This window comes from Mandrillus leucophaeus, unplaced genomic scaffold (assembly GCF_000951045.1).
Source record: "Mandrillus leucophaeus isolate KB7577 unplaced genomic scaffold, Mleu.le_1.0 Scaffold2, whole genome shotgun sequence".
NCBI classification, from domain to species: domain Eukaryota; kingdom Metazoa; phylum Chordata; class Mammalia; order Primates; family Cercopithecidae; genus Mandrillus; species Mandrillus leucophaeus.
In genome coordinates, this window is record NW_012102031.1 from 7,937,905 (window position 1) to 7,959,432 (window position 21,528).

A 21,528-nucleotide genomic window follows, 5' to 3' on the forward strand; every position below is an offset into this window, starting at 1 on the left:
AGAAAGAGAGAAAGGAAGGGAAGAAGGAAGGAAGGAAGGAAGGAAGGAAGGAAGGAAGGAAGGAAGGAAGGAAGGAAGGAAGGAAGGAAGGAAATATGTCATGGCAGAAATGATTCTGGCTACAAACTGGTAGGTGTGGGTTCAAGAGTCCAAGTTCTGTCTTTAATTAACAGCAGGACCTTACTGAGCGTCAGTCTCCTCATCTACAAAATCAGCATAATACAAGCCGCATGTCCCCTGTGTTGTGCAAACCAAACGCAACAAGCACTGGGAATCGGATAAAGCAGAGTGTATTTGTAAACTCTATATTACCATGATTGTTACGAAGCCATATTCAGACACCTCCTACTCATAGTCAACCAGGTCACAATTCCTTCTGACTTGGCTGTAATGACAGGCCGTCTTGGGGGACCCCTCACAGGGGAGGCCCCTGCTATCCCCTGCTCCTGCTCCATTCCTCTTTCCTCTGCCCCCTCCCTCTTCTCCTGCCTTTTCCCAACATTTCCTGGTGGCTTCTCTGGGCCAGGCTTACAGAAGAAGCTGCAGGTCCAGAGACATGACATGAGGTCCCTGGCCTCCAAAACCCTGGGTATTCTGTGACAACAGATTCTGGTACATGCTTTCACAGTGGTCTGTGCAAGGTCCCTGGGGAGCACTGTGGAGGGAACACCCAAATCTTCTGGGAGGAGCAAGACCCAAGGCCAGCAAAGAGTGGGTAGAGCTCTGGACTAGGAAGTGGTCTGAGTCCTTGTTCCAGCTCTGTCCACCACTCACTGTGTGACTGTAGGTAAGCCTCCAGCAATCTGGGCCTTAATTTCCTCACCTGTAGAAAGAGATGGTGATTCTATGCTCTTGCAATTCTTATGCTGTGCTTCTGCCATCTCTCAGTGGGCCCAGCACTGCACTAGCCCCTACAGGATATAGAAGAGGGAAAAGAAGACTCGGTTCCATCCATTAAGAGATTCTACAGTGAAGAAGTGTCAAGCCACGAACTCCGTTCAAAGGAGCAGTGACTGACCGATTCCCTTTCGGTGTCAGTGTTCAACAGAGCTGGGATGCCTTTGAGGGGATCTAAAAAGTCAGTGGTGGCTTGGAGTGTTGACCATTGAGGCCTTTTCCAGTGCAGATTCCAGGGGCCTGTGAACAGTTATAGAGCTACCGAAAGTCAGATGCAGTAAGATATCCAGTTCGGAAGTCACAATCACAGGAAGTTTAGGGGACAGCGGCGCACTCAACTGGGCTGGCTTCCTGGGGATTTTCTGCAGGAGCGGAAGTTGAATGCAAGAAGAATGTTCCAGGCGGGAAAAACTTCCAGCAGTTCCAGGCCAACTCTACACATCAGGCAATCTGACCTTGGCCAAGTCACCAAGCCCCCCAGGCCTTGATTTCCCCATCTGTAAAACAGGGCTGTTGAGAGATTAAGAGAGGGTACGTAGGCCGGCAAGGTGGCTCACATCTGTAATCCCAGCACTTTGGGAGGCCAAGGTGGGAGGATCACTTGAGCCCAGGAGTTTGAGATCAGCCTGAGCAGCATAGCGAGATCTCGTCTCTACTAAAAGTTTAAAAAATTAACCAGGCATGGTGGTGCATGCCTGTAGTTCCCACTACTTGCAGCGCTGAGGCAGGAGGATCACTTGAGCCTGGGAGGTTGAGGCTGCAGTGAGCCAAAATTGTGCCACTGCACTCTAGCCTTGGGTGATGGAGGGAGACTCTGTCAAAAAAAAAAAAAACGAGAAAAGAAAAACAGAGAGCATATAAAGTGTGCTAGAGCACAGTGCTGAGGACACAGCAGGCCCTCGGTCGCTGGCAGTTCCTGTTTTGTTTCCTGAAGGAAGCTCACCCACTTCCCTCTGACATGGACCCCTGGATCTCACCACCCAAGGCCAGAGCAGCCATCTGCTCACGGTCATCTGAAAACCAGTCCCAGACTCGGTTTATCTCACCATCTGGCCTGACAACCCCCCAGAATCACTCCTGGTTTTTCCTTTCTTCGTTTTCCCCTGGGGGCCTTTTAATTTCTTCCTCTGTATCATAAACACAAAACAAGTGTTTAAACATCTGACTCGAAGGCAATCTGGAAAGCAGAGCAACTCTTACATAAAGACCAGGCGAGGCCCACGCTTGCCAGGAGGGCCATCTGGATGCTCGCTCTGCCACCCTCCCGCCCTCCCTCTGCCTGGGAACCGCTGTTATTTCATAATTAAGGATAGTAACAAGGAGCTGGAGGGAGCAGCAGGGATGAAAAGCCTAATGTAGCCTCATCTTCCAGTGGCCCTGCCTTTGGTGGCCGCTGCTACAATCCAGGGCTCACTCTCCCTCCCCACGACTTCCCTGCTCCTACCTGGGGTCCTGGCAGTGGAAGAGGAGCCCCACTATGGCAGAGGAGCTGGAGAAGAGGGAGGCAGTAAAGCTTAATGGTTACTCCCCCAGGAGCTGGGGACAGTCTGGGTGTGGACCTTTGCACCACCACTCCTACCAGTGTAACTGTCAGTAAATCACCGAGCCTTGCCGAACCTCAGTTTCCTCATCTGCACAATGGGAATAAAACTGATATCCATTTTGTCTTTTTTATTTTTGAGATGGAGACTCACTCTTTCACCCAGGATAGAGTGAAGTGGTGTGAACTCAGCTCACCAAAACCTCTGCCCGACTGGGTTCAAGCAATTCGCCTGCCTCAGCCTCCAGAGTAACTGGGATTACAGGCGACTGACACCACGCCTGGCTAATTTTTGTATTTTTAGTAGAAACGGGGTTTCTCCATATTGCTCAGGCTGGTCTCAAACTCCTGACCTCAGATGAACCACCCGCCTCGGCCTCCCAAAGTGCTGGGATTACAGGCGTGAGCCACTGCGCCTGGCCACACTTTGTCGATTTGTTATCACAGTTTATTGAGATCGTGCCTGCAAAGTGCTTAGCTTAGGGCCTGTTCAAAACGAAAACAGAAGAAATGGTTATTGGGGTGGGTCCTGGCTATGGCCAGCCTCAGTCTTCATGGCCACACACCAAAAGAAAGTAGAATAACAATAGGGAAACAGCATTAGGTTTTGCTGTACATGGTAAAAATTAAAACTTTGCCTAATATCAATATTAGGCAACTAAACTTTACACGAACCAGCTACTATGTTCCTAGCTTACTATTCATTCAATCTTGGATTTTTTGGGTGTTTTTGTTTTTGCTTTTGTTTTGAGACAGAGTCACGCTCTGTCACCGAGGCTGGAGTGCAGTGGCACCATCTCGGCTCACTGAAACCTCCACCTCCTGGGTTCAAGCTATTCTCCTGCCTCAGCCTCCTGAGTAGCTGGGATGACAGGCGTGCACCACCACACCTGGCTAATTTTTGTATTTTAAGTAGAGACGGGGTTTCACCATGTAGGTCAGGCTGATCTCGAACTTCTGACCTTGTGATCTGCCCGCCTCAGCCTCCCAAAGTGCTGGGATTACAGACATGAGCCACTGCACCAGCCTTATTCAATCTTTAGCCAAATAAAAATAAAATTTTAAACAAAATTATCATTAAAACAGTGGTGTTAAAAACTGCAAGGATGGTCTGGAGAAACATGTCATACCGCTAAGCTCGGTAAAGGCGAGACCTCTGTCTCCTCCAGCTGTGCTGTGAGCATGGGGTCCAGGAGATTTGACTCCTCTTTGCTCAGTCATCAACGCCAGATGACACTTCTTGGGGACATCTAATACCCGCCCTCTCCGACTCTTGGGATTCTGGTGAGACCGATGCATAAAATGAAGATGTGAGCAGCATCTGGAAAAGTACAACATGTTATGCAAATGCAAGCTGGTTTTAATCAGTGATGATTTATATTACTCAGACAGTGTTAACATAATCCTAGCTTGGAGGTATCAAAACAGCCCACCTCTAGTTTGTAAACACATCACGTGCACGTGTGTGCACACACAATCCACACAAAGGGAGCCTGCCAGGTGCTGATGGCAGTGAGTTCCGCCCGGGGTTACTAGGAGAAGGCTTCACGGGATAGTGAGTCTCGTGGTGAGCCTAGGAGGAGCAACCTTGTGGGGAACAGTCCTGGTGCTGGGACTCAGGGCTCCAAGGACATTTCTGGCGCCCTCTTGCCACCAGGTGAGCTGGTCACATCCGCTGTGAGTCTGGGGCTCCGGCCAGGACTGCTTCCTTCCCCTACCCAGCCGGCTAAGGGTGGGAGAGGCTGCTGCCTCTGGACTGGCCTCTGTCCCCCAGCCCCTGTTCCCTGGGTATAGGAAAAGACAGGTGTGTGCACCCAGAACGAATCCTGGAGAACCACCAAGGCCGGCGCTGGCCCCAGGGTGCAGGTGTCTGACGCTGCTGAATAAATCATGATGGTGCCTAGTGAAACTTCTCCCCCCAGAGGAGCTTTCTCTGCCTTCCAGATGCTATCTCCCCGCAGGAAGCCAGGTGGCACGTACGTGACCCTTCTTCAACAGATGGCGAGCAGAGGTGAGCCTTCCACCTGGTCAGGCTAACATTTCCTAAGCTGGAACAAGCCTTTGCAGGGATCCACACGAACCCCCAGCAAACTGTTCCCAGCATGGCACTCTGCACCATCTTCCATGGCTGCTTACCCGCCTGTGTCCTCTCCTGGACCCAAAGCTTCAGAAGGCCAGGACGTGCCCCCTCGTCCACCAGCGTCTATGTCCATCTTCTTTGTATTCCCAGGGCCTAGAACAGAGTAAACGCTGGATCCAGAAAGAAAGAGAGGGAGAGAGAGAGAGGGAGGGAGGGAGGAGGAGAGAGAGGAGAGAAAGAGAAAGAGAGAAAAAGAGGAAGAAAGGGAAAGAAAGAAAAAGAAAAAAGGAAGGATGGAAGGAAGGAATGAGAAAGAAAAAGGAAGGAAGGAAGGAGAGGGAGAGAAAGAAAAGGAAGGAGAGGGAGAGAAAGAAAAAGAAGGTGTGAAAGAAAGAGAGAAAGAGAAAGAAAGAAGGAAGGAAAGAAAGAAGAAAGAAAGAAAGGAAGGAAGGAAGGAAGGAAGGAAGGAAGGAAGGAAGGAAAGGAAACAAAAGAAAAGAGAAGGAAGGAAGGAAGTAGGGAGGGAAGGAAGGAAAGAAAGAAACAGAGAGAGAGAAAGGAAGAAGAAAGAAAGAAAAAGAGAGAGGATATATTATTTTCCATGATGAAAGCCGGATATCTCCAGACCCCTCCACTCCATCGAATCTCTCTTTAAGAAACCCTCAAACCAGTGTATCTTCCTATTATTATCTCCCGTTATATGAAGATTCCTGTCTGAAATGTGTTGGGAGCAGTTTTACTCGATTCCAGAAAAGATGAATAGCCTGCTTCCTGACACAGACGAGTAAATAACTCTAGATTCTCTATTTTTGCCCTGGTTTCTTACGTTGATACAGCAATCAAGCTGACGTGGCATTGCCTTGATCTAGTAATCCCTTTTATAAAATGACCTTTAGAATGTAACATATTTCCAAGCAGAGAGTCAGTTAAACAAGGTAATTTACTCTGGGTAGCATATCTTCCAATATTCTTGGGCCAAAAGTAACCAAATAGGAGAGGGCCAGATAAAGAGGAGCTGTGAGGATTAATTACTCATTTTGGTTGAGTGTGCTGCCGGGCAGGGGGGAATACATCTTTTTCTAGAGAGAGAGGGAGGATGGGAGACAAGGAGAGAGAGAGAGAGAGGCAGAAACACAGACAAAAAGAGAGAGAGAGACAAGGCGGCAGAGAGAGGGAAAGAGAAGAAATAATCCGGGTGATGTGTGGGTGCTTCCTGTTCTCCCACAAACGGGAATCTGGGCTTTCTGGCCCCTGTTGGTAACGAGCAGCCGCACACCAGTCTCACGTGTGCGCCCGACTTCCATCCTCTGGAGGGCCTCCATGTTCATCATCTCACCTAATCATCCCACTCAGAGCTACAAGAGAGCAGAAAGGTCACCTTTTCTCATCTTGAATCTCAGCATCCTCACGGAGGGCCCACCCAACCTGTGCTGGCCCGAGATAGCAGCCAGGGTTAGCTATGGTGCCGTGGAAAGCAAGCCTGTGAACCTTGGAGCCAAACCTGAGTTCTTTCACTAGACAGCTTTGTGGCATTGAGTCTGGTACTTGCTGTCTCTGGACCTCTGCACCTGGGCTGGGAGAGCAGGGCACAGCTTGTCTCTCTCAAGAGGGATGATCTGAACATTACTCAGTGATTAGGAATTCTAGCTTCCGAGCAAGCAGAACTACACTCGAGTTTTGGTGCTGCCATTTTCAAGATAGGTGACCTTAAGCACTCTGCTGAATCTAGATGGGCCTCAGTTTCCCCATCTGGATAATGGCGATAATAGCAGCACCTCTTCTAGGATCATTGGGAAGATTACATGAAATGAAGTAGCGCAGGACCAAGGGGGAGCAGTGCTCCTGGCCAACACTCACACAGCGCTTATGAAGCACTTCCTATTCGCCAGGCTGTGCTCCGGATAGATTTATGGACGTAAATCATCTATAGATTTACAGGTAGATTTATCTATGCACATGTGCGGTAATCCTTAGAGCAGCTCCTGAGGCAGGTAACATTATTTTCCCCAGTTTACAGATAACGGAAACTGAGACACAGATGGGAAGTAACTCTCCCAGGGCCACACAGTTGATTAGTAGCAGAGGCAGGATTCGAACCCAGGCCATCTGGCTCCAGACACTGAGTCCTCACCCCAGCTTACTGCTTCTCAGCAAGGGCTCAACAAAATATAGCCATTTCCATTCAGTTTCCAGACACATTGCAAATGCCTAATCCAAGCTCATTCCCCTGCTCTCACTCCATGGCCCTTGTGTAGAATTGAAATCTGTCTTCTTGCAGTGTCTACTCATTTGTCCCCAGGCACTATCTCTAATCTCTTCCTCAAGCCTTGTGACAGCCCCTCTACTGCTTGTAGATCAATTGGCTGATTTCCCATGAATGTCTTCTCAGGCTAACCTTGTCCCATCGTTCCCTATGGGAACTCTCATTGATTTATCCTGTTCTAAACATGCCTTAATGACCACATGCCAAGCACTGGGCTGGGTTCAATATGAACGTGGAGACTGAGCTCTTGGTTCTCCCCCATCAAGTGGGTAGATTAGGGGTCCTTGCCCCATTCCGATCACTCTCCATGGGATCCTCCCAGTTTGGTTACAGCCTCTAAATGCTGGGGCCTAGACATCAGCCCACACTGGTTTAAACCTCTGTGGCCACCCTGGGAAGTGAACAAGATGGAAATTAGTGTTCCCCTTGGGACAGATGAGGCAACTGAGGCCCAGAGGAGGAAGTGGCTTACTCAAGGCCACACAGCAAATCCCTGAAGGAGGTGGTCTGGAACTCAGGCCCCAGGTTTCATAACCTCACATACCTGACTTCAGCCTGCTGACACCTTCCTTGGATTTGGGGAGAGGTGGAATAGGAGGGACCTCATTTTCTGGTGGGGTGGCAGGGAGAAAGTAGAGACCTGCCGAGCCCAGGTTGGCATCAGTATCCACCTGGGGTTTGCAAAACCTGCCTGGTGGAGGCGAAATCACCCTTGTTTCCCTTCTTTCCCCGTGACTCAATGGACGTGGCGGGGTACCTGATGTCCTTCCCCTGGTCTGAAAAACATGAAAGCTAAAAAAAAAAAAAAAAAGTCCTAAGAGGTTAAAATTAGTTTTCCACCTTCTTCTGCCCCAGAAAGAGCTGACAACTCACCTAGAAGGAACTCCTTCCTTTCTGGGAGCTGAGGGGTGCTGCTGCATGGGGGTGTCGGCTTCGGAGCTGGGAGGCTGGTTTTTTTCCCCACCTCCATCATTTCCCTCCCCCACAGAGAAAGCTTGGTACTTTATTCTATTTTAATAATAAAAGCCAAAAGAAAGTTGTTTCTGCCACAGGCCTGGTCCCCCTAATAACGGTGTCAAGAAGCGCGGGGGCTTAGCACCGGACTCAGACGCAGGGAGTCCTGCAGATCACGGTGGCTGACAGTTAAGGCCAGCGCCAGGCAGCAGGGACAAGAGTGCAAGGGAAGGCAGAAGAGCTTGTGTAGTTCCTGGCCCTGCCCAGACCCCCTATGGACCCTGAGCCCCTTCCTCACCCTGGCTGGGCCTCAGTCCCCTTATCTGTAAAGTGGGCTCCTACTGCCTATCTGAATGGGATTGGGTGAGATGGGAAAGGGAAGAGAAGAGCCCCCCTTAACTGGATACTGCCAGCTTTATAGACGCCAGGCAGGGACCAGGTGCATAGCATCATGGTTTCAGGTCACCACACTCTGAGGCTGCTGTCACTAGGCATATCTTCCAGTAGAGAAATTGAAGCTTAGGAGCATGAGCTGTCCGGGTATTCAAGCCTACATCTTGGTAACTGTAGGGCCCAAGCTCTTTCCCAGTGGCCCATCTGACTGCGTTTTACAAATTGTTCTGTGCCTTTCAAGTATGCATGGTCACTCCCAGGATGATTCCAGAGAATCCCCCTGAGCTCCATGGCTGCCCCTGGCCCCGCTCTCAAGTCGGAAGCCCTGAAGCCCCTCCTAGGATCAGGAGCCCCAGAGGCCCTTCTCCTGGCTCTCATCCATCCCTTGCGTCTCCCACCCCTAGAGACGGTCCTTCTGCGTTCCAGCACTGTGTGCAGCAGGAGTGCCCCCTACCCACGTACCCCACACCCCTCACATGCAAGAACTTCCCACAGAGAATAAGAGAGGGAGCAGGGGATGGTAGTTTCCATAGCAACCCTGGGCTTCTCATTCCCAGCACATAAAATGCCAAACCTGGGTTGGAGAGGTGCAGTCCCCTCTCTCATTGGAGAAGGTTCTCTCCTCCTTCTCCGCCTGCGCCACCTCTACCTCGCTTGGTCCTATCCAGACAGGGAATGCTGGAGGAAGGGCTCTGGAGACACTCGGGCTGCACTCCATGGAGGCCAAATCCACTGGGGGCTGAGGGTGGCCTGGAGGTGTCCCCAGCCAGTGCGTGGTCAGAAGGAGGAGCAGAGAGAAGAAGAGGAAATGGGGGAGGGGAGGAGACGGACAACAGGATGCTCACAAGGCACCCCCACCTCCTTCCTGGGACAGAGCTGACCCTAAGGACGGACTCTGCCAATGCTCAGAGGCTGTGGGTGCCCCGGGACAGTGTGGGCTCTCCTTGTAGTCAGGGGCCTGGCCTCTGGGGTCCACTGGACCTCAGTATCCACCCAGACTCTGACGCAGATTTGATGTGTGGCTCCGAGCTACAGTGTTGCACTCTGAGATGCGGTGCTTGGTTTCTGAGAGTGCAACAAGTGATGCTTGTTCTTATTGCTTTGCTATTATCACTAATAACACTGAAGTCCAAGCACCTCGGCCTGGCAGGGGACATTCCGCAGCCCTCTGTTCTGCTCTTGTCAGTTACCCACCCATAACACGAACCCTCTGCCCAGGCCCAGCCAGCTGCTCAGCCCTATCTGTGGATTTAGCTGAATCAGAGGGTGTGGCGGTTCCCAGGAAGCTGGCTTTGCACACAAAGCCCAGTCCTACCTCCCAGTCTTTGCTCAGGAGCCCCTCCTGTCTGAAGTTCCTTCCACATGGTCCTTATTCAAATCCTCCCTGTTTACGTGGCCCAGCCCAAGCTCTCCCTCCCTTAGAAAGTCTTCCCAGTCCACAGGGGTCTTGCCCTCCCCTGAGATCACCTTGTTAGTTGATCCCAACTCTGTCTGTTTCCCAGGAGCACTTTTCCTTCATGAAGAACCACCATTGCACAGCTCTGGCGGGGGGAGCGGCGGGGAGGCTGCAAACACATTTGTGGACCACAACCTGGGTGTTGTTCACTGGGCTGAGAACTGATACATTGGACAGCACCCAGTGCCCCGCCGACACCCCACAAATCCTTACCACTCCAGAGGCTTCACATGCATGCTCCCTTAATCCTAACAATCTCAGGAAATGGGTAGCGCCGTTATCTCCATTTTAAGGATGAGGAAACAGACTCACAGATGTCGAAGGATCTGCTTAAGGTCACACAGCCAGAAAGTGGTAGAGTCGGGATTCAAACCCAGTACCCTTTACGGAAGCAACAAGGCTAAACAGCATTCGTGGCCAGCACCAAAATCCTTCCTGGGGAGGAAGCATCCTTCATTTGGAAGGCTTGAACGAGTCTCTCTGTTAGGAGATGACGGATGAGCCCAAGTGCTCAGGAGACTAATAAAAGCTGAGATTTCACGAGCACCTGCTCTATACTAGGTGCTTCGCTAAGTACTTGATGTCGGTTAACTCAGTTAATCCTCCCAACAACCCTAGGAGGAAGGGATTAGCACTAATTCCATTTTGGCAATGAAGAAACTAGGAAACAAGAAGTGATGAAGCCTTCTTGAGGTCACACAGCTAGTTAGCAGGAGGCAGGATTCAAACCCAAGCCGACTGGCTCCAGTTCCCATGCTTGCAACCCTTCTGCTAAGGAGCTAAACTGCTCTGCATAAGACAAGGAGTGAGGCCGGCACGGTGGCTCACTCCTGTAATCCCAGCACTTTGGGAGGCCGAGGCAGGTGGATCACCTGAGGTCAGGAGTTCAAGACCAGCCTGCCCAACATGGTGAAACTCTGTCTCTACCAAAAATACAAAAAAAAAAAAAAAAAATTGGCCAGATGTAGTGGCGGGCACCTGTAATCCCAGCTACTCAGGAGGGTTAGGCAGGAGAATCACTTGAACCTGGGAGGCAGAGGTTGCAGTGAGCTGAGTTTGTGCCACTGCACTCCAGTCTGGGCAACAAGAGTGAAACTGCATCTCAAAAGAAAAAAAAGATGAGGAGTGAAATTTGTCACTTTGCTCCTTAAAGAAGAGGAGGGACGGTGGCAATCAGTATAGACAGGTGATATATAAAGAAGCCATCAAAATGGGTCACGATGGGCTGATGTGGATAGACAGCCAGTGAGAACCCCAGGGCTAGGTGGTGGGAGGCTTCTTAAGAACTCAGATGCCTGATGTGCATGGTTACATTACTTGCGTTTCTGACAGAATCCCTTGGGCTCTCCCACCAAATCTTTAGTGACGTGCTCTCTACCCTAGTGACTGTGTTGTGGGAGTGGGCAGGGGGAGGGAAGAAGTTGAGTGGACAAAGAAAATTACCTTTAGTGAGCCCATATGGGGAGAGAGAATGGGTATTTAGAAGATTAATAAAGCTAACGTCTGTCTCACACATGCACACGCGTGTGCAGGCACACGTACACACAAGCTCTATGCAAGTTTGAACTTTTGCAGCCTATTTTGCGTCCTTTTGTGAGACTAGAAGAGTGGCAAGAAATAAAGAAACAGTGGCCAGGCGTGGTGGTTCACACCTGTAATCCCAGTATTTTGGGAAGCCAAGGCGGCTGGATCACTTGGGGTCAGGAGTTTGAGACCAGCCTGGCCAACATGGTGAAACCCTGTCTCTGCTAAAAATACAAAAATTAGCTGGGCATAGCGGCAGGCACCTGTAATCCCAGCTATTCAGGAGGCTGAGGTGGGAGAATTGCTTGAAGCAGCGAGCTGAGATTGTGCCACTGCACTCCAGCCTGGGCGACAGAGTGAGACAAAGAAAGAAAAGAAAAGAAAAGAAAAGAAAAGAAAAGAAAAGAAAAGAAAAGAAAAGAAAAGAAAGAAAGAAAGAAAGAGAGAAAGAGAGAGAGAAAGAGAGAAAGAGAGAAAGAGAGAAAGGGAGGAAGGGAGGAAGGGAGGAAGGGAGGAAGGGAGGAAGGGAGGAAGGGAGGAAAGGAGGAAGGGAGGAAAGAAAGAAAGAAAGAAAGAAAGAAAGAAAGAAAGAAAGAAAGAAAGAAAGAAAGAAAGAAAGAAAAGAAGGAAAGAAGGAAAGAAGGAAGGAAGGAAGGAGAGAAAGAGAGGGAGGGAGGGAGGGAAGGAAGGAAAGAAAGAAGGAAGGAAGGAGAGAGAAGAGAAGAGGAAGGGGGGAAGGGGGAGGGAAGGGGGAGGGAGAGTAAGGAAAGGAAAGAAGGAAAGGAGAGAGACTGTAAAGGCCAATGGGAAGAGGCAAAACTTGGGAAAAAGTTTGAAAGGTTTGCCAGTTGAGAAGTATGAGAGTAAAATGTAGGCTGGGTGTAGTGGCTCACACCTGTAATCCCAGCACTTTGGGAAGCCGAGGTGGGCAGATCACTTGAGGTCAGGAGCTTCAAACCAGCCTGGTCAATATGGTAAAACTCCATCTCTACTAAAAATACAAAAACTAGCGGGTGTGGTGGCACGCACCTGTAATCCAAGCTACTTGGGAGGCTGAGGCAGGAGAATCACTTGAACCTGGGAAGCAGAGGTTGCAGTAAGCCCAGATCATGCACTGCACTCCAACCTGGGCAACAGAGCAAGACTCTGTCTCAAAAAAAAAGAAGACGAAAAAGAAAAAAGAAATTGTGAGTGAGAACTGGCAAGACAAAGAAGAGAGATTTGAGAAATGGTATGAAATATGATGGAGGTCCTCTTCAGGGTGATTTGAAAGATGAACATAAAAATTGGAATCCCCCCCGCTTTTTTTCTGACATGAGATCTTGCTATGTTGCCCAGGCCAATCTTGAACTCCTGGGCTCGAGGGATCCTCCTGCCTTAGCCTTCCAAAGTACTGGGATTACAGGCATGAACTACTGCGCCCAGCCTGGAATTACTTTTTAATTACCTTTGTTTACTGGACTGTGCATCCTGAATACAACTCCATCCAAAAACTGGGCCATATGAGACTCTTGCTTATAATAAGATTATAGTAGAAAATAAGAAAGAAAGTGATCTTTGAGTCTCATCGGCTTTGTGTGAGACAAAGGCAATGCTAAGAGAAGCAATTGCCTGGAGATACAAGGTAACCTTGACAACAGGAGTCCCGACCCTCCCCCCAAATTCACAGAAATTTTGATGTAGACTCCAGAGGGCTTATAATTGAGGGGTTCATACTACTATTTATTATTATTATTATTATTATTATTATTATTATTATTATTATTAGAGACAGGGTCTTGCTCTGTTGCCCAGGCTGGAGTGCAGTAGCATGATCATAACTTACTGCAGCCTCAAACTCCTGGGCTCAAGCAATTCTCCTGCCTCAGCCTCCCAAGTATCTGAGACTACAGGCACAGGCCACCATACCCAACTAATTATTTATTTATTTTTTGTAGAGACAGAGTCTTGCTGTGTTGCCCAGGATGGTCTCAAACTCCTGGTCTCAAGCGATCCTCCCACCTTGGCCTCCCAAAGTGCTGGGATTACAGGCATCAGCCACCGCACCCGGCCACACACTAATATTTTTGAAGTTCTCAAGATGTAGGAAGGCTTCAGCTGATACTTGAATTATATAGGAATTATTAACTACTAGAAAAAAAAATGCAAAGAAAATCTGAGACTCCCACTCCCTCCCCTGCCAGCTAGCAACTGATGAATAATCAAGCCTGAAATGCTGTTTCTAACTCCCCAAGTCTAGAAGAGTTTGCTAGGCTGTTACAGTACAGCACACCTGTGACAGCATAGTTGTCATTGTTCCTCTTGATGCTGAGTTATTTTAGTAAGCCTGCATCGCGCTCACCTGGAATTCTGTTCTGAGCCTCCCTCACCAGTTTCTTTGGCTCTTTCCAATTCTAGCGATGTGTAAACCACACATCTATCTGTAATCTACGGGGTTGCTCAACCAGCAGGGTTTGGATGCCACGGTAGCTTTTCCCATGACATCTGTTATGAAACTAGAGCCCCGAAAGGAATTTCCCTAATGATATAAACTGACAAAGGCGGCCCAAATAGGACCAGCCCTCCCCTTGGGAATGATCTTGCCTGGGCCCTCAATGCATGTTTATGGAGAATCCCACTGAACAGCGAGATCTGGAGGGCAGACATTATGTCTTCATCATCTGCTTTCCCTGTGGCCTTCCCCAGTAGATACAGCATCTAAGAATTCCTGAATAGCCACCATTTACCTGGCTGCCCAGGCTAAAATCCTAGGAGTTGTCCTTGGCTCTGATCTTGTTCTTACACCACATATCCAAGGTGACAGCAAATCCTATTAGATCTGTCCACTTCTCCCCATCTATCCTACCCTAGCCACCATCATTTCTTGCCTGAATGAGAGCAGCAGCCCCTAAGTCAGAGTGTTCCTTTGAAAACAGAAGTCAGATCATGTCACTCCTTCCAATGGCTCCCCTCGAGCTTTAACTAAAACCCAAAATCCTTACTGTGCCCTGAAAGACCCCCATGGGCTGGCCCTGCCCATCTTTGTGCCCTCTTTTCTGCCTCTCTCCCTCTGGCTCTCTCTGCTCCAGCCTGCAGATCTTGATGAGGACTCAACATAGCAAACATGTCCCTCCCCCAGGCCTTTGCACTTGCCATTCACTGCACCTGAGATGCTCTTGACCCAGAATTCTGCACTGCTCAGTCCTTCATTGTAGGTGAGTTTTTGTACACCTTTTCTTTTAAAAGTCCTTCACTGGCCATCCTCTCTAAAATTGCATCTCCTATCACTCTCTATCCCCTTACCCTGATTTATTTTTCTTCATAGCATTTGTCCCTGCCTGTCACTATAGCGCACACATACAGACACACACACTCTCTCTCTGTCTCTCTCACTCTCTCTCTCTCTGTCTCGTTAGAGACAAGATCTCACTTTGTCACCCTGGTTGGAGTGCAGTGATGCGATCATAGCTCACTGTAACCTCAAACTCCTGGGCTCAAGTGATCCTCCTGCCTCCTGAGTAGCTGGGATGGCACTGCACCTGGCTGTGTTATATTTTTTAATCGGTTATCTGTCATTGTCCTTCTTTTGCACAAGGATGTTAGCTTCCAAGCTGACATCAGAGGCTTGGTTTGCTCCACTGTTGAGTCTCCAGTGCTAGAGCTTGGCACACAGTGGCTGCTTTGTAATTATTTGTTAAATGAATGAATGCATCCTGTGTTGAAATGAATACAGGATGAAGTGCCTAGTTGTTAAATTAATGACAGAAAAGAGATTTTAAAATTAGGGTAGTGTGATTGCCATGAGGATGATGTGGTTCCCAGGCCAGCCGCATCAGCATCTCTTGGAAGCTAATTAGAAATGCAAGTTCACAGGCCCCTCTTTAGACCTACTGAATCAAAAACTGCGGGGTCGGGGGCCAGCAGCAGCCTACATTTTAACAAACCTTCCAGGTGGTTCCACAGCACACTCAAACTTGAAACTGCTCTCTCTGCTGAGGTCCCCTGAACCAAGTGTCTGACTCCTAAGCCCACGCTCTCCCTTTCCCATCATCGTTCCCATGGAAAACATGGGAACAAGCAATAATGATGATCCTGGTAAAAAGGGGGTAACTTGGCAAAGACTCTGCTCGTGAAAGCAGAATTCACGAGGAACGCATGCTGCTGTGAGGACTGGAGCTCCAACTTCAATTGTTTAAACCTCAAAGGGGCTGGCCTGGCACCTCCACGGAGTCTTCAGAGACTGAAGGTCCTTGGATTTTTCTGCTCTGCCGTACTCAGCATGGAGCTTTCATCCCCAAGGTCTCATCATAGTTCCAGATGGCTGCTGAAGCTCCAGTCATCACATCTATGTTCCAGGTAGGAAGCATCAGGGAGAAGGACAGGACACAAAGGGTCCATGCTGTGCTCTTCTTACAGAGACCTCAAAACAAAAGCTAGTGTTTTCATCTCATTGGCCATGCCAACTGTTCTGAGAAATATATTCTTTTAATTGAGCACACTGCTCTCCAGAATAAAACCAACGCTCTGTTACTAAGAAAGAAAGAGAGAATGGATGCTATGTAGACAACTAGTAGTGTCTTCCATACCAGCTGTCTTTCTGTTCCTCAAGATGTAATAAAGAATGATTCCAATTCTCATCTATTTCCCAAGGAAGTTCCAAGTCCTCTCCAACACTGATGCAAATTCTCCAAGTATTTATAGGCTGGTGATCACCTCCAGCTCCTTTCTACTGAGTTAATTCCATTTATGGATTAGATCACTATCCTGCACGTTCTGGCCATTTGGGGTCAATCCAATTGTGGAACCCAACCACTAACCCTGTGTGTACACACACAGACACACACACACACACACAAACACACACATACACACACACAAACATATACACACACACATACACACACACATACACACATATACACACACACATACACACACATACACACACAAACGCATACACACACATGCATACACACACATATACACACACATACACACACACTTGCAGGGAATTTCTGTGTGTAACAGACTGTACTTAAGATTGCAGGGGAGGGGCTAAGAGCTTACATCACAGCAGAAGATTGAAAGACCTGCCCATGTCTACCCAACTAATAAGGTTCATACAAAACAGTTCAATTCATGTGGATTATAGAACATTAAATATTCATGTGCTTAAAAGACCTTGGACATTAGCTGTTTGGTCCCATCTGAGGGGCCTTATCCAGCCCAAGTGCCCCCCTCTCCTCCTCATTTCCATACCCTAGGTCATAGGTGGCTTCTGCGGAACTAGCATCTGAGACAGAGGTCCCTGTGCAGGTCATCTATGGAGGGAAGGCGAACTCTCAGGAGGGACTTTTAAGGAAGTGAGGGAGTCAGGACAGGGCAGGGGGAGAAGCCAGGCAGGAATGTGGGGGACAGTGGAAGCCTAGCCTCAGCCAGGTCCCACCAGAAGCTCCGGACTATGGAGGGAACCACAGATTTATCCCACCTTGAGCCCAGGGACTTGGTCTCTTTGATCCCTGTGTAGGTGAGTCATTGAATGAGGCTGGGGCAGTGTGAGCTCAGCGGCTTCTTGGTTGGGGTGGTTCTCAGTTCTCAGCAGGAGGAGTGTTTCATTCCTGCAGTGGGGATCTGGGCAGGTCACCAACAGTGCCTGTGATTATTCTGCCTTCTCCGTGGCCTCTAGAAATGCTAAATTCTCTTCCCTTATTTAGGCAGAGGATTGAACCTCCCCACCACCCCAGCTCCCCACTCCCAAACACGCTTTGGCAAACCGATCAAACCCGTTTACCTGCTCGGCACAACACAAGCCAGTTGCAGGCCTGGATTTAGAAGGCAAAAGGTTGCAAAAAGCAGCTCTGTTTTCCTCACTAGATGCTGGATACCTCGAAGGCCTGACTCTGAATCCCAGGCTGAACATGCACTCATCTCGCCCCAGGCTGTAGGCCGTGGAGATTTGTGTTTGTCTGTTTTTCCGGCAAAATTAAATGATTTCCCTCGTTAGCCCACCTTCCTGAACTTTGGGGTCGGTGGGCCTCACCAGCTACTCCCAGCCACCATCGGGGAGGGGGTGACCACCTCCACGTGACCTACTCATTAGCCTGGGTCCATCAGCAGGTGATGCTGAAGCTCTTGAAGGAATTGTGTAATCCTGAGCTGTGCAAGTTTATTTTCACTAAAAATACACCCTGAAACTGGGGCACGATGAAGGATTGCTGACAAATGGGGAACAGGAATGAAAAAAAGACTCCGGGGTTGTCTGATTCCTCACTGAGTCACCTCCAAACCGTCACAGCTGAGCTCAGTGCGGACCCTCTCCGCCCCTCACTGCCATCAGTAAAAGTTCAAGCAGCTCACTGTGGCTTTGGGGGGCTTGTGAGTCACTGTTAGGAGACGCCGCTGCTGTCATGCAGCCCCTCATTTTCCCAGGAAGAAAACAGAGTGAGAGAGGAAGTGACTTTGCCCTGGGTCAGGCCACTAATTGGTGGTGGAGTCAGGGAGAGTCCATGTTGGCTGACTCGTGGGTCAGCGCTTTCCCTCCTGTCTCCTTGTGCCTGAACTTCCTATGTGCTTCCTAAGGAGGTGAAAGCATCCTCACTCAATCAGTGAAGAATGCTTTCAGGCCGGCCGCGGTGGCTCAAGCCTGTAATCCCAGCACTGTGGGAGGCCAAGACGGGCGGACCACAAGGTCAGGAGATCGAGACCATCCTGGCTAACACGGTGAAACCCCGTCTCTACTAAAAAATACAAAAAACTAGCCAGGCGAGGTGGCGGCCGCCTGTAGTCCCAGCTACTCGGCAGGCTGAGGCAGGAGAATGGCGTGAACCCGGGAGGCGGAGCTTGCAGTGAGCCGATCGCGCCACTGCACTCCTGCCTGGGCAACAGAGCGAGACTCTGTCTCAAAAAAAAAAAAAAAAAAAAAAACTTTCAGCTTCAAGTTGCAGAAAATCAGAGCAATGACCACTGGGCTGTAAGGACAATAGTGCTTACCTAACGAACCCTCCAGAGGGAGATTATCAAGAAGGATCCAGGCTCTCTCCACACTGCCTTTCTCAGCATTTAGACTTTTCAGCCGCAAGCTTATTGTCTCATGTCATAAAATGGTTGCCACAGCTCTGGACATCAAGTCCTCATAAATGATATCTAAATGATATCAAAGCTAGATGGAGTTTTACACACACACAGAGAGACAGAAAGAGAGAGAGAGAGAGCGCTGCAGTCTCCCTAGGTAGCCATCTCTTCTATAGGGAAGCCCTTTCTTCTATAAGGAAGGAAAAACTTTCCTTACAGTTAATTGGCCAGAATACAATTAATTAACTCCCAACATCACACAGGGATTTTGTATTGAAAAAAAGACAAGAACAACTTGAAGAACGGAAAAGATGGCCGGCGGGGGCGAGGGTGAGGATGTCTCTTGGTTCAGGGGCTGCACCTGTAGCCCTGGCTGTGTGGGTCCATGCCGGAGGGTGTCTGAGAGCAGAAGTGGAGGGGCTGGGGGAATCTGGAGAGGCCTGCCGATTTTCTGGGAGGAGGCATCCAGGGACAGGCTTTGGGAAGCTCTAGGGAAAGGGTGGGAGAGCCACTGTGAGGGAGGAGGCAAGGGCAGTGAGGGCCAGGCTGAGTTGCTGGGGCTGGGGCTACTGGCTAGCAGGGGCATGTGGCTGAGAGGCCAGGTGGGACAGCTGGGAGAAGCCGGCCCCATGGGCAGCACCTGCACCACCCTCCCAGCTCCACCTCTGCCGCATTGAATAACCTAGTCAGGTTGCTCCTCTCCTGGGGGAGGTCTCAGCTTTTCTCTCCATTACATGAGAGTTTCATTCATTCTGTTTTTCATTCTCTCTTTTATTTATTAGTCACTCATTCAACAAATACTTACCAAACACCTGCAGGCGGCATGTAATGTCAGAGTTATTAGTGATATTAGTTGACTTGCTTAACTGAGCCTCAGTTTCCTTGTCTGTAAAATAGAGATGATCATTGCACCTGTCTCCAGGCTTTCCTGTTGATTATAGGAATGTGCTATGTGTGCTATGTGCTATGTGTATAGGAAGTGCTGACAATGGGGCCTGGCACATGGTAAGCGCTCGGCCAACACTAGCTGCTGTCTTTCTGTTCCATGGAACTGTGCTGGACCCTGGAGATATGGTGATGAGGAAAGCAGGAGAACTGCTGCCCTGTCACTGCCAGTCTAGTGCAGGATTCCTCAAATCCCGTGATCAAATAGTCTCTCAAAACAGAATGGCGATAAATGGTGGTAAGAGATCTGAAGTGGTGTCACAGGGTCCCATGACCCTAGGACCTGGCCAGGCGTGGGGATCACGGAAGGCTTCCATGAGGAAGCAGTTCTCAGGCCAAGATCTGAAAAATGAGGGTGCTTCACTAGGTGAAGTGGAGAAAGAAACCTTCCAGGCAATGGGAGCAGTGTGTGTACAAACCCTGAAGGGGGTGAAGCCAGCATGCTGGAGAGACTGAGAGGAGGCCCGAGGGTCCCAACTCTGGGTGGCAAGGAGATCCCAAACAGGGAGTCAGGGCTGCTCGAGCCTGACCCTAGGACCTTATTATAGACTTGGTGTTTTATCCTCAATGAAATGGGAAGCCATTGAATGGCTATCAGCAGAGGAATGACATGATCATTGTGTGTGTGTGTGTGTGTGTGTGTGTGTATGTGTGTCTAAAAATATATATCTCAGCCACACACGGTGGCTCACGCCTGTAATCCCAGCACTTTGGGAGGCCAAGGTGGGAGGATCGCTTGAGGCCAAAAGTTTGAGACCAGCCTGGGCAACATCGTGAGACCCTGTCTCTTAAAAAAAAGTCGGGGGGAGGTGGAAGGAGACTTTTTTCTGCCTACACTTTTGTACCTTTCTAATTTTGAACCATGTGTTTACCAATTTAAATCAACCAATCAAAACCTTAAAATAAAGCAGCTCCTCTGGCTGCCACGTGGAGACCAGAAGATGGACTGAGAATAGAAGGCAGCAGGTCAGTGAGGCACCCACCAGGATCGTCTGCGGTCACACCTGAGGTTCATTGCTTCAAGCCAAGGAAATCAAGGACAAGAATACACAAGGCACACAAGGAGTGAGGTTAAGAGCAGAGGTTTAAATAGGCAAAAGAAAGAGAAATGCTCGCCTTCCTGCAGAGAAAGAGGAGCTCCCAAGTGGGTGTTCCAGTTCCATCTAAAAAACCAGGTTTTATAGATGAGCTTGAGGAGGCAGTGTCTCATTTACATAGGGCCCAGAAGATTGGTCAAACCAGGTGTTCCATTTACATAGCTCGGGAAGAAGCTGGCTTCCCCACCCTAATCTTTTTTTGAGACAGAATCTTGCTCTGTCACCCAGGCTGGAGTGCAATGGTGTGATCCCAGCTCACTGCAACCTCCATCTCCTGGGTTCAAGTGATTCTCCTGTCTCAGCCTCCCAAGTAGCTGGGATTACAGGCACATGCCACCATGCCTGGCTAATTTTTGTATTTTCAGAAGAGACAGGGTTTCGCCATGTTGGTCAGGCTGGTCTCGAACTCCTGACCTCAACTGATCCTCCCTCCTCGGCCTCCCAAAGTGCTGGGATTACAGGGGTGAGCCACTGCGCCTGGCCCCTAAACTTTTATTATGCAGATAGGTCCTCCACCTGGCTGGCTCCGTGTTCCCCGTTTCTTTCTGTACACGTCGTGACAAAGAAAAGGGAAAAAGGAGCCTCCATGTTGAAGATACTTGGCTTCCAGAGAGCCTTTTCCTATTGGCACGGCTGCCAGCATTCACCTGTGCAAGTTTCCAGCTTCCTTATCTATGTCTGCAGCTCGATTTTACAGGCTGCTTTTTGTTAGAAAAGAAATGATTTGGGGACTGCTTTTTGTTAAAAGGGAAGCCTTAGCGAGGACTCTCTTACCCTCACTAGCTGCCTAAATCATTCCTTTTTAGCTCCTGTGTCAATGGGAGGCTTACACTGTGGGGGTATAGAGAAGTAGATGGAGTCAAAGACATTCACAAGCCGGGCGCAGTGGTTCACACCAGTAACCTCAGCACTTTGAAAGGCCGAGATGGGCGGATCACCTGAGGTCAGCAGTTTGAGAACAGCCTGACCAACATGGTGAAACCCCATCTCTATGAAAAATACAAAAATTAGCCGGGTGTGATGGTGGGTGATTGTAATTCCAGCTACTCAGGAGACTGAGGCACGAGAATCACTTGAGCCCAGGAGACGGAGGTTGCAGTGAGCTGAGATTGTGCCACTGCACTCCAGCCCAGTCAACAGGGTGAGATTTCCTCTGAAAAAATAAAAATAAAATAAAATAAAATAAAAAAGAAGGAAGGAAAGAAGGAAGGAAGGAAGGAAGATTCATGAAGTAAAACAGTTCTCTTGATAGCCCCTTCCAATCTGATTCTGCCCTCATCTGAATGGAAGAGTCTGAGAGACAGGAAAGAGGTTTCCCTGGGGACCTTT

At 49.2% G+C, this 21,528-nt stretch overlaps 1 pseudogene; it reads left to right on the plus strand.

Moving 5' to 3' along the window:
* The first annotated feature begins 18,468 nt into the window (after positions 1 to 18,468).
* LOC105539040 overlaps positions 18,469 to 21,528 on the plus strand; it is a 12,393-nt pseudogene continuing 9,333 nt past the window's right edge.